The sequence below is a fragment of the Rhinopithecus roxellana genome, chromosome 18 (genome assembly GCF_007565055.1).
Source record: "Rhinopithecus roxellana isolate Shanxi Qingling chromosome 18, ASM756505v1, whole genome shotgun sequence".
Lineage (NCBI taxonomy): Eukaryota > Metazoa > Chordata > Mammalia > Primates > Cercopithecidae > Rhinopithecus > Rhinopithecus roxellana.
The window spans coordinates 60,741,015-60,755,534 of NC_044566.1; the positions used below are offsets into that span (position 1 = coordinate 60,741,015).

At 38.4% G+C, this 14,520-nt stretch overlaps 1 long non-coding RNA gene across 2 annotated transcripts in view; it reads left to right on the forward strand.

The window, feature by feature from the left end:
• Positions 1-14,520, forward strand: part of LOC115894576 — a 160,747-nt gene that overhangs the window by 24,225 nt on the left and 122,002 nt on the right. The window contains exon 4 of one of the 2 annotated variants that reach the window (XR_004054706.1): positions 6,394-6,484. The exons of the other annotated variant lie outside the window; for it this stretch is intronic. This is a non-coding gene — a long non-coding RNA (uncharacterized LOC115894576). Of the gene's footprint in view, positions 1-6,393; positions 6,485-14,520 lie in introns of those variants that run through there. 2 annotated transcript variants of the gene reach the window in all.

Genomic DNA, 14,520 nt, shown 5'->3' on the forward strand with positions numbered 1-14,520 from the left:
TTATGGATACATCTATGCACATAAAGGCATCGTTCTCTATCCCATGTAGCACCATCACAGCCATTTAAAACACTTGAATCATTCTGGGTAACTAGATTGTGATTTTAAACAGCTCAGAAGTGACATTTTATTTATTAATTCAACAAATAATTATTGAGTGTCTACTATGTGTTAGGGACTGTCCTAGACACTCATCTACCAGCCTTAAACTTTTAAATGATCTATTTCTAACATCTACATTTCCTTTTGCTTTATCCTTTCAATAGTACTCTGACATGAATCTAACCTTTTCTTGGCATCATGGGGCTGGAGACAACACGGTGGGTTGAAAAGGCACTGTGTTGGAAGTCAAGAGAACTGGACTCTAGCTTTAGTTTTACTAAAAATGATTTGTGGGACCCTACATATTTCTTTTCAGGTTGTTTTATGTAAAAGTTCCTTGTATACTGTAGAATGCCATAAACATTTAAAGCACCATCATTATGGACATTCATTTTAATACAGGTAATAATACATGTATTTCTTCAGTAACAACTAAAATATGTGGAATTGTTTGCCCTTTGCTAAATGGACCAAGATTTCAGAGCTTTTAACATGTGTATATATGTGTGTATGAAGCAAGGTTGGGTAAATTGTGGGTGAGGGGACTGGAAGAGACTCACCACTCTTGCAGATTTATTCTGGAGAGAGGTGGAGTGAATTTTCATACTGTTTTCCTTCTATTTTCAGAAAGACTTGTAGGGATAAGCTGTCTTTTAAAAATTTGTGATCATGCTAAAGGAAAGCCTGTAATTTTAAAGCTTTTCCTTTTGTTTTGTGCAGTTCAACAGTAATGACCTTGAATAGAAAGCCCTTTGTTTAGCAAAGAATTCATATTTTGGATATGCAAAGGTAGACCTAAAACTTAGTTTGATGCAAGGGTGAAGAACAAAACTATTCTGCAGAAGGACTGACAGAATTTGGAGGTAGGAGACTGGCAGTCAGAGCAGGTAGAATGTGTATATGTTTGTGTGTGTAGTGGGGGGTGCATCTGTGCCTAAGAGAAAAACCCAGGAAGATGGAAACAATGTAGGCCTAACATAGAGGTGGAAATGGCTGAATGAGCTTTTAGAATATTTTATTTAAATATTAAGCTGTAATCCTTCATTATCCTCAACTTTCAGTACAAATCTACCATAAGCAGTAGCTCCGTGTTCATAATGATAATGGGGTTTGAGGAACAATGCGCCCCTCCTCTAAGACCCCCTCTGGTATGCTGATGTGTTGGTGGAAGGAACATATTGAGGGAAGACTAAGACCTGTCGTCCAAGCAGTTGAGGCTGGCAGAAGCCCAGAGCCAGGGATCAGGGGAGAAAGAAAGATGCTCACAGAACAGGAACTCATTTAGCCAATTGTAAATCTCCTGAAATTCCAAAGAAATATTGGAAAGACTTCTGTACATTATATGCTATAAGTAAGGTGAGGGTTTGAGTCATTTACATTTTAATTTTAAAAGACGACATGATCACATAAAATATTATGAATTAATATAGATAACAATGTATGTACTGACAAAATTAAACAGATAAATCATATTTACATATGCCCTATTTACACATGTCCTATTTACACAAGGTCTCTTTTTTGAAAAAAGGATATATTTACATCATGTCCTGTTTACACAAGGTCTCTTCTTTAAAAGAACAGTTGTTAAAGACACAGATGTAAAAAATATTTTTTTCTCCTTTACCAGAGGTAAGTCCTTTCTTGAAATAGGAGTACAGTCATGCACCACATAACGAAGTTTTTTTTGTCAATGACAGGCCACATATTTGACAGTGGTTCCATAGGATTATAATGCCATGTTTTAACCATATCTTTTCTATGTTTGAATATGTTTAGATACACAAATACTTACTACTGCATTACAATTGCCTACAATATGCAATACAGAAATATTCTGTACAGGTTTGTAGCCTAGGAGCAATAGACTGTGCCATATATCCTAGGTATGTAGTTGGCTGTCCCATCGAAGTTTGTGGAAATAGACTCTGATATTTGCACACTGATGAAACTGCCTAACAACACATTTCTCTGAATATATTCCAGACTTTAAGTGATGCATGACTGTATATCATTACCATGTATTGGATATATACAGGATATATCATTTTGTATATTTTAAAGCTTTAAATCGATGATATATTGTACACAATCTTCTGTAACTTTATTTTTCATCAGTATTATGTCTTGACATTTATCTATTTTGATACATAAGATCATTTTAACTGTTCTATGATAATTGATTGAACAAACCATAGTTTATTAATCCATATTCCTACTACAGGACAGTTATTTCCACTTTTTTTTGAGATGGAGTCTCGCCAGGCTGGAGTGCAGTGGCATGATCTTGGCTTATTGCAACCTCCGCCTCCCCATTCAAGCATTCGCCTGCCTCCGCCTCCGGAGTAGCTGGGACTACAGGCGTGCAGCACCTCACCACTTTTGTGCTACTACAGTATGGCTATATATATATATTTTTAGACAGTCCTGTCCTGTCACCCAGGCTGGAATACAATTGCATGATCTCAGCTCACTGCAACCTACATCTCCTGGGTTCAAGTCATTCTCCTGCCTCAGCCTCCTCAGTAGCTGCGATTACAGGCACCTACCACCACGCCCGGCTAATTTTTGTAGAGACTGGCTAATTTTTGTATTTTCACCATGTTGGCCAGACTGGTCTTGAACTCCTGACCTCAGGTGATCCCCTGCCTCAGCCTCCCAAAGTGCTGGGATTACAGGCATGAGCCACTGCACCCAGTCTGCATAGAAGGTCTTAATGCCTAATGAAAATGATTTCCCCTTGATTTTTTTTTCACAATTATATCTGCCATTCTTGACTTCTTGGTCTTCCATATAAGGGAGAGTCAGCTTTTGAAAATTCTATATAGTTTCCAGTTTGGATTTTGATTGGAATTACATCTTTTATGATTTTCAACACATTTCCTTTTTTTTTTTTTTTTTTTGGTAGATTTGGGGTCTCACTATTTTTCCCAGGCTGGTCTCAAATTCCTGAACTTAAGAAATACTCTCATCTCACCCTCCCAAAGTGTTGGGATTACAGGTATGAGCCACCACCCTTGGCTGAGGTTTCAGTTTCTATCATAAGGTCTTGAATATCATTGCAATTTGCAATTTAATACTGGATATCTTATAATTTGCCGCTATTATAAATAGTTCTTTTGTTAATCACATTCTCTAAAAGTTTGATTTGATTTTACTTATTGATTTTATGCCTAGCAAACGTACTGAACTCTTTTTTTAATACTAATAGTTTATAGACTTTCTCAAATTTTTCTATTGAATCAATTGCATAGTCAATGAATACGAAGAGTCTTCTTTCTTTCTTTTACTTGTTTTTAAATCCTTATGTATTTTTTTCTCTTGCTTATTGTATGGCCTAAGACATCCAGCACAACTTTGAACATCAGGCCTTCTTGACTTATTCCTGACTTGTGAAGAAATGGTTGTGATACTTCCCATTAATTACATTGTCCTAAAAATAACCCTTTTATCATGTCAAGAAAGTTTGCTTTCTTTAGAAAGAAAGTTTGTTATTTTATCTTTCTGCCTCTATTCTTTATGGTTTCCTCATGTCTAGTTTAATAATTTTCTCTTTGACTGAATATAATCTGCTTTGTAAAGTATCCATTGAGTCATTACTTTTAATATGTTTTTTATTCAAGAAGTTCTTTTCCCCCCCAGCTTTACTGAGCTATGACTGACAAATAAAAAGTTAAGTATCTTTCAGGTTTATAACATAATGTTTTGTGCATATTTATTGTGAAATGATCACCACAGTCAAGCTAATTAACATATACATTACCTCACATAGTTTCCTTCAAGTCTGCTGTTTCTTTTTTATTTTCTGCCTGAACTATCCATTCTTGAAAATGAGGTGTTGAAGTCTCTACTAGTATTATATTACTGTTTGTTTTTCCCTCAGCTCTGTTAATATTTGCTTTGTATGTTTAGTTGCTCTGACTTTGGGTGCATATATATTTATAATTGTTATAGCTTCTTGATGAACTGACCTCTTTATGATTATATAATGTCCTCTTTATCTCTTGTGACAGTATTTGAGTTAAAATCTGTTTTGGCTGACATAAGTATAGCCACCCCTGCTCTCTGTTGTTTACCATTTGCATGGAATATACTTTTTCATTCCTTCCCTTTCGGCCTATGTTTGTTCCTTAAAGATAAAATGGGTCTCTTGTAGGTAGCATATAATTGGATTAAAAGAATCCATTCAGCTGTTCTATGTCTTTTGATTGAAGAATTTAATCTATTTACATTTAAAGTAATTATTGATAGGTAAAGACTTTCTATTTACATTTTATTCATTGTTTTCTGATTGTTTTGTAGTTCCTTTCTTCCATTCTTGCTATCTACATTTGTGATATGATGATATTTTTGGAGGGTTATGCTTTGATTCTTTTTTCTTTATCTTTTGTATATCTACTATAGTTTTTGTTTGGTTTTGTTTGGTGTGGGATTACCATGGGGCTTCCATAAAACATTTTATAGTTATAGTAGTCTATTTTAAGCTGGGAACAACTTCATTTCAACCACATACAAAAGCATTACACTTTCACTTCTCATCTCCTCACATGTTATTTTAATGATGTCATAATTTATATATTTTATACTGCGTGTATTCATTAATTCATTATTGTAGCTATAGTTATTTTTAATACTTTCATCTTTTAATTCTTATACTGAGGTTGAAAGTCCTTTGAACACCACTACTACAATATTATTCTGAATTTGACTATATTCTTACCTTTACAGTGCATTTTATACTTTCACATGTTTTCATGTTTTAGTTAGTATTCTTTTGTTTCAACTAGAAAGACTCCTTTTAGCATTTATTGTAAGGCAGGTCTTGTGGTGATGAATTTCCTCAGCTTTTGTTTGTCTGGGCGTCTTTATCTCTCCTTTATTTCTGGGCTGCTTTGCTGGGTATAGTATTCTTGGTTAGCAGCTTCTGTCTTTCAGTACTTTTATTATATCAACCCACCCTCTCCTGATCTGCAAAGGTTTTGTGAGAAATCAACTGATAGTCTTATGGAAGTATGCATGTATGTGATAAATAGCTTTTCTCTAGCTGCTTTCAAAGTTCTCACTTTATTTTTCACTTTTGAGAATATGATTATAATATTATAATATGTTTTGGTGAAAATCTCTTTATGTTTAATTATTTGGGGTTCTTTGGGCTTCAAGGATCTGAATGTTCATTTACATATCCAGATTTGGAAAGTGTTCTGACATTATTTCTGTAAATATGCCGTTTATTTTACTTTCTCTGTTCTTTCTCAAACTCCTATAATGCATATATTGGTTCTGTTGATGCTGTCCCATAAGTCTTATAAGCTTTTTTCATTTTTTTTAAACATTTATTCCTCTAACTGAAAAATTTCCCACAATCTGTTTTCGAACTCACTGATTCTTTCTTCTATTTGATCAAGTTCTGCCACTGAAGATCTCTATGGACTTTTTTTAGTTCAGTCATTGTATTCTTCAGCCCCAGAATTTATGTTTGACTTTTTATGGCTTCTGTCTCTTTGGTGAACTTCTCATTTTGTTCATATATTGTTTTCCTGATTTCATTTTGTTGTCTGTGTTCTAGTATCACTGACTGAACTTCTTTAAGATGATTGTTTTGAAATATTTGTCACATAGTTTCTAGATCTCGAATTCTTTAGGGTCAGTTACTAGTGCTTTATTTTTTTCCTTTGTTGGTATCAAGTTCCCCTGATTGTTTGTGATCATTGTGGATTTACGTTGGTGTCTGTGCATTTGAGGAAGTAGGCATCTCTTGCAGTCTTTGCAACTGACTGCAGCGTGGAAAACTGTTTACAAATCAGCCTGTCCAGGGATTCAGGCTGGAACAGCTGGTGAGGCCTATGAGCAGGTTTGCTGCTGGAGTCCTTGGGTAGGCTGTCTTGGTGACTGATCTGTGGGCATTTGGGCCTGATACCTTGGTCCATAAGACATGGGCCTGGTTCTGGGGCAGTCCTGGAGCCTCCATTTGTGGAAGGTGTCCTGGAGCTGAGGTAGGCTTTTATGGAATCTGGGTGCTTAAGGGCTGGCCTGGGGGCGTTGTAGGGCTGGCCTGTTGTTGGAGTGGGCTTGGAGCTATGGGGGCTGGCCTGGCTCTAAGGTTCACTGGGGCTGGTCTAGTCCTGTGGTCTGTGGCAAAGTTGGGTGATCACTCTCCTTCCCCCACACAGATGGTATCTCTCTCTGTGCATGCTGCACAGGCTTGGGTCATGGGTGAATGATATGGGTAATATGAAACTGTCTTTCTTTCCCTCTTCAATGTGTCTTTTCTTATTTCTGTGTTCCACCCAGGTGCCATAACCTTTCACCTGGGTTCCTTAGCTCTTGTGAAGGTATCTTCATGCATGGATGGTAGTTCAAATTGATGTTTCTTTGAAAGGTAAGTGCTGAAAACTCCTATTCTGTGCTATCTCGTTAATGTCACTCCCAGATATTCTGGTTTTTAAGGCATTATTCACAGAGTTGTGTTCATTTTATGGTTTCAATTTCTTTTTTAATTCTTAAATGTTCTTGAAGAATGTATTTTATAGATTTTAGCAGATATTTCTATTACCTGAAATTTTTTGTTTTGTTTTGATTTGGTTTTGGTTTTGATTCCCATCATAATTTTTATGTGTTTGTTGAATCTCACTTATGGTAGATTATTTCCTCAAGATTTACTAACTTGGGATTATGAATTCATCCTCTGTGAGACATTATCTGTGCAAGTCTATAAAGGCTAATATAAGGATATAACATTCTGGACTAATATAAGGATATAACATTCTGGGAGGACTGAGTTGGGGATATGTGGTTTAGAGAAGGTTATGTTTGCTTCTTCCAATTACAACAGAGGTATCATATTCTAAGATAAATTTTTAGGTAAATTTCTTGGCTTGGGAGTTTATAGACCACAGAAAGTCTAAATTTGTGGTACAAATCCAAATGGATGTCACACACCACATACATGTATACACACATACTCATATATGTGCATACATACTTTCTTAAAATATCTGAGCTTAAAAATAAGAATATAGGCCAGGCACAGTGGCTCACGCCTATAGTCCCAGCACTTTGGGAGGCCGAGATGGGTGGATCTCTTGAGGTTAGGAGTTTGAGACAAGCCTGGCCAGCATGGCAAAACGTCATCTCTACAAAAAATTCAAAAATTAGCTGGGCGTAGTGGCAGGAGCTGTAATCCCAGCTACTTAGGAGGCTAAGGCATGAGAATCACTTGAACCTGGGAGGTGGAGGCAGACTGAGTGACAGTGAGTGAGACTCCATCTCAAAACAATGAAAAATAAATAAATAAAATAAGAAAATAATCTTGTTAAAATTACATGTGAATTATAGAAAAATGGGTCCTGAGTAGATAAGGATCTCTGCGATGACTGAAATTTATGAGATCAAGACGTATCTATCACTTGTTGAATAATTAATGAGTTTTAGGCTATGTGCTAGAGTATACTTGTTTACTTAAAACTTCCAGTAATTTTGTGAAGTGGTTATTATTTTTTATATTTTAAAGATGAATAAACTGAGAATAAATGGTAGCATCAGGCTATTTTACTCAAATGTCACCTCTTACTGAATACATTCATTGCTGTTTCTCTTCCTCTGACAATAATTCTCTTACTTCCCTGATTTATTTTTTCCTTTAGAACTTCTCATCCTCTACTGTATTATAAATTTTCCTTTATTATTGTTTGTCCCACCTGCTCCCCAAGAATGAAAGCTCCATTTAGACAGGTTTATGTTGTTACTTTTTTATTTATTACCTAGAATATTTCCTCACATAGTGAGTACTCAATAAATATTTGTGAATGAATGAATAATTCAAATGAGATGCTCTGTGCTTTTTTCTATACACATCCTACTTCTAAACTTTAATTTATGAATCTGCGACAACTGTTTGTCTTTAGTTCCTTAAAGGCCTTTAAAAATAGTGGGTTTTTTTTCAAGTTAACTGTGTTCTGAGAAGGTGAGGTTGCCAAATAAATTAATTCCAGTGTGTGAGGTGTTTCTGTGTATGTTTGTGTCTGTGAAAGCACGCACTTGTGAATAAATAATGCTCGACTTCCAGCAAATTAAATGCTGTTTGAAAGCATATGGCAATATATAAAATGCTATTCAGGTGGGATGTATTGATATTATTATTCTGTTGCTATATGAGGGTTGTCAGCAAGTTAGACCCATGTTACCACGTTAGGGCACTTTCAGCAAGCCGAAAGCGTAAAAATGAATGTTATCAATCAGTTTACTTTCTTATGTGCTCAATATAAGTGTCCATCTTACTTTTGACCTCCATCCTGTCTTCACACTGCCTACACAGAGAGAGGCACAAACACTGCCTACACAGGGAAAGAGAGAGAACAATAGAAATATAGAGGTAGGACAGAGACCAGGAGGCGAGAAAGCAGACCTAGAGATAGATAAAGAGGTATGTATGTGTGTTTGTGTGTGTGTATAGTATGTGGTGAGAGAACAAAAGAAAAAGGATCAGAAATGTCAGCAAAGTATTTGAAAGAGAGAGTAGGAAGAAGAGTAAAGATATTGCAATAAGAAAGAATGTGCTATGAATAAAATTGATAAGACTAGTAAACATGCAGGACTTAATATCTGAAGGCAAATCTACAGAAGTTCTACAGTTATCTTGCTATGGCTGTTGACTTAGTCTGTTTGTGTTGCTGTAAAGGAATACCTGATGCTGGGTAATGTATAAAGAAAAGAGATTTATTTGGCTCACAGTTCTGCAGGCTGCACAAGAAGCATGGCACCAGCATCTGCTTCTAGTAAGGGCTTCAGGCTGTTTTCACTGCTAGTGGAAGGCAAAGGGGAGATGGTCTGTGCAGAAATCACACGGCAATAATGGAGGCAAGAAGGGGAGGGAGGTGCCAGACTCTTTTAACAAAAAGCCCCTGTGAGAACAAATACAGTGAGAACTCACTACCTCAAGAATGGCACTAAGCAATTCATGAGAAATCCACCCTCATTACTCAGACTCCTCCCATCAGGCCCCACCTCCAACACTGAGGATCAAATTTTAATACTAGACTTGACAGAGCCAAAAGAAATGTATACAAACCATAACATTCCACCCTTGGCCCCCAAATCTCACATCTTTCTCATATTGCAAAATGCAATCATCCCATCCTAATAATCCTGGAAAGTCTTAATTTATTCCAGCATCAACTCAGAAGTCCAAAGTCTCACCTGAGACTCAAGGCAAGTTCCTTTCAGCTGTGAGCCAGTAATATCTAAATAAGGGTTTTACTCCCAAGGTATAATGGTGATACAGGCAGGAAAACAATGGTAGTACAGGAAAACAATCCCATTCCAAGAGGGAGAAACTGCCCAAAAGAAAAGGGTAACAGGCTCACACACAAGTCTGAAACCCAGCAGGGCAGACATTAATCTCTAAATCTCCAAAATCATATTCCTTGTCTTCATGTCCCACATCTTAGGCACAAGTGGTGTGAGGGGTGGGTTCCCAAGGCCTTGGGCAGCCTCATCCTCAAGGCTTTGCTGGGCAGAGCCCATGTGGCTGCTCTCACGGGTTGAAGTTTATTTAATGCTTGTTGCTTTTTTAGGCTGAGATTGCATCATGTTGGTGACTCCATAATTCTGGGGTCTGGAGTGCTGTGGCCCTGCTTTCATGGCTCCATTAGGCAGTGCCTTGGTAAAGTGCTCTCTGCAGGGCTCCAACTCCACATTTATGCTCTGCATTGCCTTGGTTGAGTCTCTCTCTGGGGGCTCCACACCTGCAGTAGGCTTCTGCCTGAGCATCCAGACTTTTAGATACATCCTCTGAAATCTAGGTGGAAGCTGCCAAGCCTCCCCAACTCTTACATTCTGCACACCTTCAAACTTAATAGCATGTGGAAGATGCCAAGGCTTCCAGCTGGAGTGGCAGACCACATAGCATCTGGGGCCTTTTGAGCTGTGGCAGAGATTCAGGGAATATACTTCAGAGGTCAGCAGCACCTCAGGCCATTTCCCCAAAACCATTCTGTCCTCCTAGGCCTCTGGAACTGTGATGGGAGGGGCAGCCTCAAATATTTCTGAAATAATTTTGGGTCCTTTTTCCCATTGTCTTTACTATAAGCACCTGGCTCCATTTTATCCACACCGATTGCTCTAGCAAGTGGTTGCTCTGCAGCATCTTTGGATTCCTCATCTGAAAATATTCTTTCCTTGTTGAACATGCAGCCAGGCTGTGAACTTTCCAAATTTTTATGCTCTGCTTTCTTTTTAATGATAAGTTCCAACTTTAGTTCATTCCTTTACTCTTATGTCTGATTGTAAGCTATTAAAAGCAGCCATGCCACCCCTTGAATGCTTTGCTGCTTAGAAATTTCTTCTGCCAGATACTCTAAGACATCACTTTTAAGTTTGACCTTCCATAAAACCCAAGGGGACAAACACCATGCAGCAAGTTCCTTACTAGGTGTAATGAGGGTGACTTTTGCTCTAGAGCCCAATAAGTTTCTCATTTCCATCTGAGACTTCCTCAGTATAGCCTTTTCTGTCTATATTTCTATCAGCATTTTGGTCACTACCATTTAACCAGTGTCTAAGAAGTTCCAAACTTTCCCTTGTCTTTTTATCCGCTTCTAAGCTTTGTAAACTCTTCCAACTTCTGCCTATTACCTACTTCCAAAATGGCTTCCACATTTTCATGTATCTTTATAGCAACACTCCACTCTTCAGTACCAGTTTTCTGTTTTAGCCCACTTATGTTGCTATAAAGGAATACCTGAGGCTGGGTAATTTGTAAAGAAAAGCGGTTTATTTGGCTCACCATTCTGCAGGCTGTACAAGAAACATGGCAGCAGCATCGCTTCTGGGGAGGAACTCTGCCTGCTTCCAGTCATTGTGGAACATGAAGGGGAGCCGACATATGCCAGAATCACATGGCAAGAGTAAAGGCAAGTGGAGGTGGCAGACACTTTAAAAATAAGCAGCTCTTGTGGGAACTAATAGAGCAGGAACTTACCCACTTGAGAGAATGGCAATAAACCATGCATGAGGGATCTGCCCCCATAATCCAAAGACCTCCTGCAAGATCCCATCTTCAACATTAGGGATCACATATCAACATGAGACTTAGTGGGGCCAAACAAACCATATTCAAACCATAGCAGTTGTTTTCTTGAGGTGTGACTTTACCTGCCCTTGGAGACGATCTTGTTGGATAGCGTGTCTGGCTCCAGGTGGCTTCACAAGGCTCATTTGTTGAATGAATAAATGAATGAGTAGATGACAACAGAATTTTAGGTGATTGCATTTTGGCGGGATTCACTTTCTTAAAAATCTTATTACTTTTGAGTTATGTATTCTGTCCAACCCTTTTCTTACTGACTTACAAAGAGCAGGGCTGGGTAGAAATAAGAAATTCAAAGGAAGTGAGGAACCAAGAATATGTAAGGGAGAGCATGAAATGCAGAAGGTTGGATGATGACAACCAAAAGATTTTCTGTTTCAAAGCAATGGAATAATCCAGCTCTCTAGGGGTATTGCCTGTGACATAAAAGCAAGAAAGATGCATCAGTTAATACCACTGCCTAAAACAACCATCAAGTGAATTGAGGTTTTTACTTCACTACTCAGTGCTTCTTCAGTAGGGTCTGTGAAACTTTTCCTTAAGATCACCTTCTAGATTTCATGCTTTTAGTTGACATGTTTATGCCTTATGATTTGGTCCAGGAAAAAAAATAAAGAAACAATGAGAAGTTTATGTAAGCTGAGGTCTTGGACTGAAAATAACAGAATTGAGAGGAAATGTGGGCCCACTACGGTTCTCATCTCTGCTCTTCAGCCTGGGCCACTTATTTATTTTAACCTTTTGGAATTTTCTATCCTGTTTAATAAAAATCCCCTCTCCCAAATTTAGGTGGGTCTTGAACCCGTTTGTTAAATATATAAAAATCTATCGCTTTTAGATGCATTTGTGAGAATAGCCTATTCTTATCAGGGAGGATAGAAATTTCAACATTATTATATGCGTATATATAACCTTTTTTTTTTTTTGAGATAAAAGTTTCACTCTTGTTGCCCAGGCTGGAGTGCAATAGCGTGATCTCGGCTCACTACAACCTCTGCCTCCCAGGTTCAAGTGATTCTCTTGCCTCAGCCTCCCAAGTATCTGAGATTACAGTTGCCTGCCACCAGGCCTGGCTAATTTTTGTATTTTTAGTAGAGATGAGGTTTCACCATGTTGACCAGGCTGGTCTCAAACTCCTGACCTCAGGTGATCCAATGGCCTTGGCCTCCCAAAGTGCTGGGATTGCAGATGTGAACCACCGCACCCAGCCATAAATACTTTTGGGCCAGGGTTTCACTTTGTTACTCAGGCTGGAGAACAATGTTACCATCATGGCTTACTGCAGCCTCGACCTCCTGGGCTCAGGTGATCCTTCCACCTCAGCCTCCTGGGTAGCTGGGACTATGGGGAGTGAGCACCATGCTGTCTAATTTTTTTTTTTTTTTTGTATTTTTTTTGTAGAGATAGGGTTTCACCATGTTGCCTAGGGTGGTCTCGAACTCCTGGGCTCATGCGATCCACCCACCTTGGCCTTCCAAAGTGCTGGGATTACAGGCGCTAGCCACCAGATGCCTGCCGCAGCAAAACTTATTGTATAATTTGTGGATCAGATTAAAAAGTGAGTGTCAAGATTTAGTAAGAGAAGTCAAAATAAGTTCACTCTAGTTGTATTTATGTTTTTAAAAGAGAGTTTTTTACAAATGAACTTATCTATGACAGCCTTAGACAGGTTAAAGTCAGGGAGATCTGTATGGAAGGCAAAGATCAGGGAGCCCAGAGTAAAACTCCAGAAATTTCTACATAAGTTTAAGGGCCAAGAGGAGAAAGAGGGAAGTCCATAAAGATGTGAGAAGGAAGAGCCAGGGAAGTGGTTCAGAACAGAAATGAGTGGTATCCTTCATTCCAAGAGAGGAGTTTAGAGATTGAGAAAATGGACAGCAAGCGACTAATTCTCCAGGGAGGTGAAGTAGCTGAAGAAAGGAAAATACTCATTGATTGTCGTCCTGGTGACCTTAAGGAGGACAACAGGCTCCCACACAAGTCTGAAACCCAGCAGGGCAGACATTAATCTTTAATGTGGTGTGGTGGTGTGGTGAGTATGGAAGCCTCATTCAGTTGGTTGAGAAGTCAAAGTGAGGTAAGATGTTGATGACAAAGAGCTTATCAGTATTTCAAAATGTTTAGCTGTAAAGAGCATTTGAGAGCAAGACAGAAGCTATAAGAGGGTGTCGGGTGGTAGGAATGTCTTTTTAGGTGTGAGATATTTGAGCATTGAGAGCTGAGGGAAAAGAGCGAGTAGGAAGGAAGAGAAGTTGATGATACACAGGAAAGAGTGTGTTGCTGATGGTGCAAGACTTGAGGTAGGCATCAACCTTGGTTAAGAACCACATGTTCTATCCTGGTTCTATGGGGAAATTAAACAGTTATCTCTTTATCCTACAACACTTTTCCCAGGAATATACCCACTCATACATACTAGACATTCCTGTGCATTTACGTCTGGTTTAGCGAATAATGTAGGCAGTAGTAGACCTACACTTGTGTGAGGAGACCAGTCTGTGATCTGTGGTAAAACGATTGCATGTTAATCTTCCTGATCTCTGCATTCCTAAATTTTGCTAGCAATAGGTAACCTAATTTTTATGTGGTACTTACTGTTGTTGTTTGGCAAGCTGCAATGGTTTAGAAAAGTTGTTCTTTGGCAAGCTGCCATGGTTTAGAAAAATGCCATGGTTCATTGCCTGCGGTTTGCTTCAGCTTTCTTTTCACCGCAGAATGGGGTCCTGTAAGCCTCCCCTCAAAGGACTGTTTTTCTGAACATTGGTGCCCTTTGCATTGACTCTTCGTGAACAACGTGTAATATCCCAGGGGAATTGAGAATGGAATGATCTTTGCACTTGGTGTAAATTTTTAGATGCTTACCACTTGGACCTTCAACATGTGGTTTTGTCCACAAAACAGATTTTGAGAGACAGGGGACCAGACATCTGTTTATGTGATTTGATCTTAAGGAAAGTCAGTTACAGATAAGTGAAGAGACATAAAGATATTTGTCTGAGGTCATGTAAGCAGTTGATGGTTGAACTCAACCTACCGCTCCAGCCCCCTGACTTTTGACCTCTGTTTGCTTACCTTAAATGTGTGTTGCCTATAGCAGGAAAGGGTATGGTTTCCATTAAAAATCATTGCTGAATCAAACACCCTAGCATCATGAATTCTGAAATTTGTGAAACCAGTAAAAGCATTATTGATTCTCAGGTGGTCTAGAAGTAATTTCTTCTTATATTGAAGCCACTTGTGAGCTTATAACTCAAAATAGTTACGAGTTTGCTTAGAGCTTAGAGGTAAGAAATGTCACCATGGGCTTCAGACAGCAGAAGGTTCACATTTCT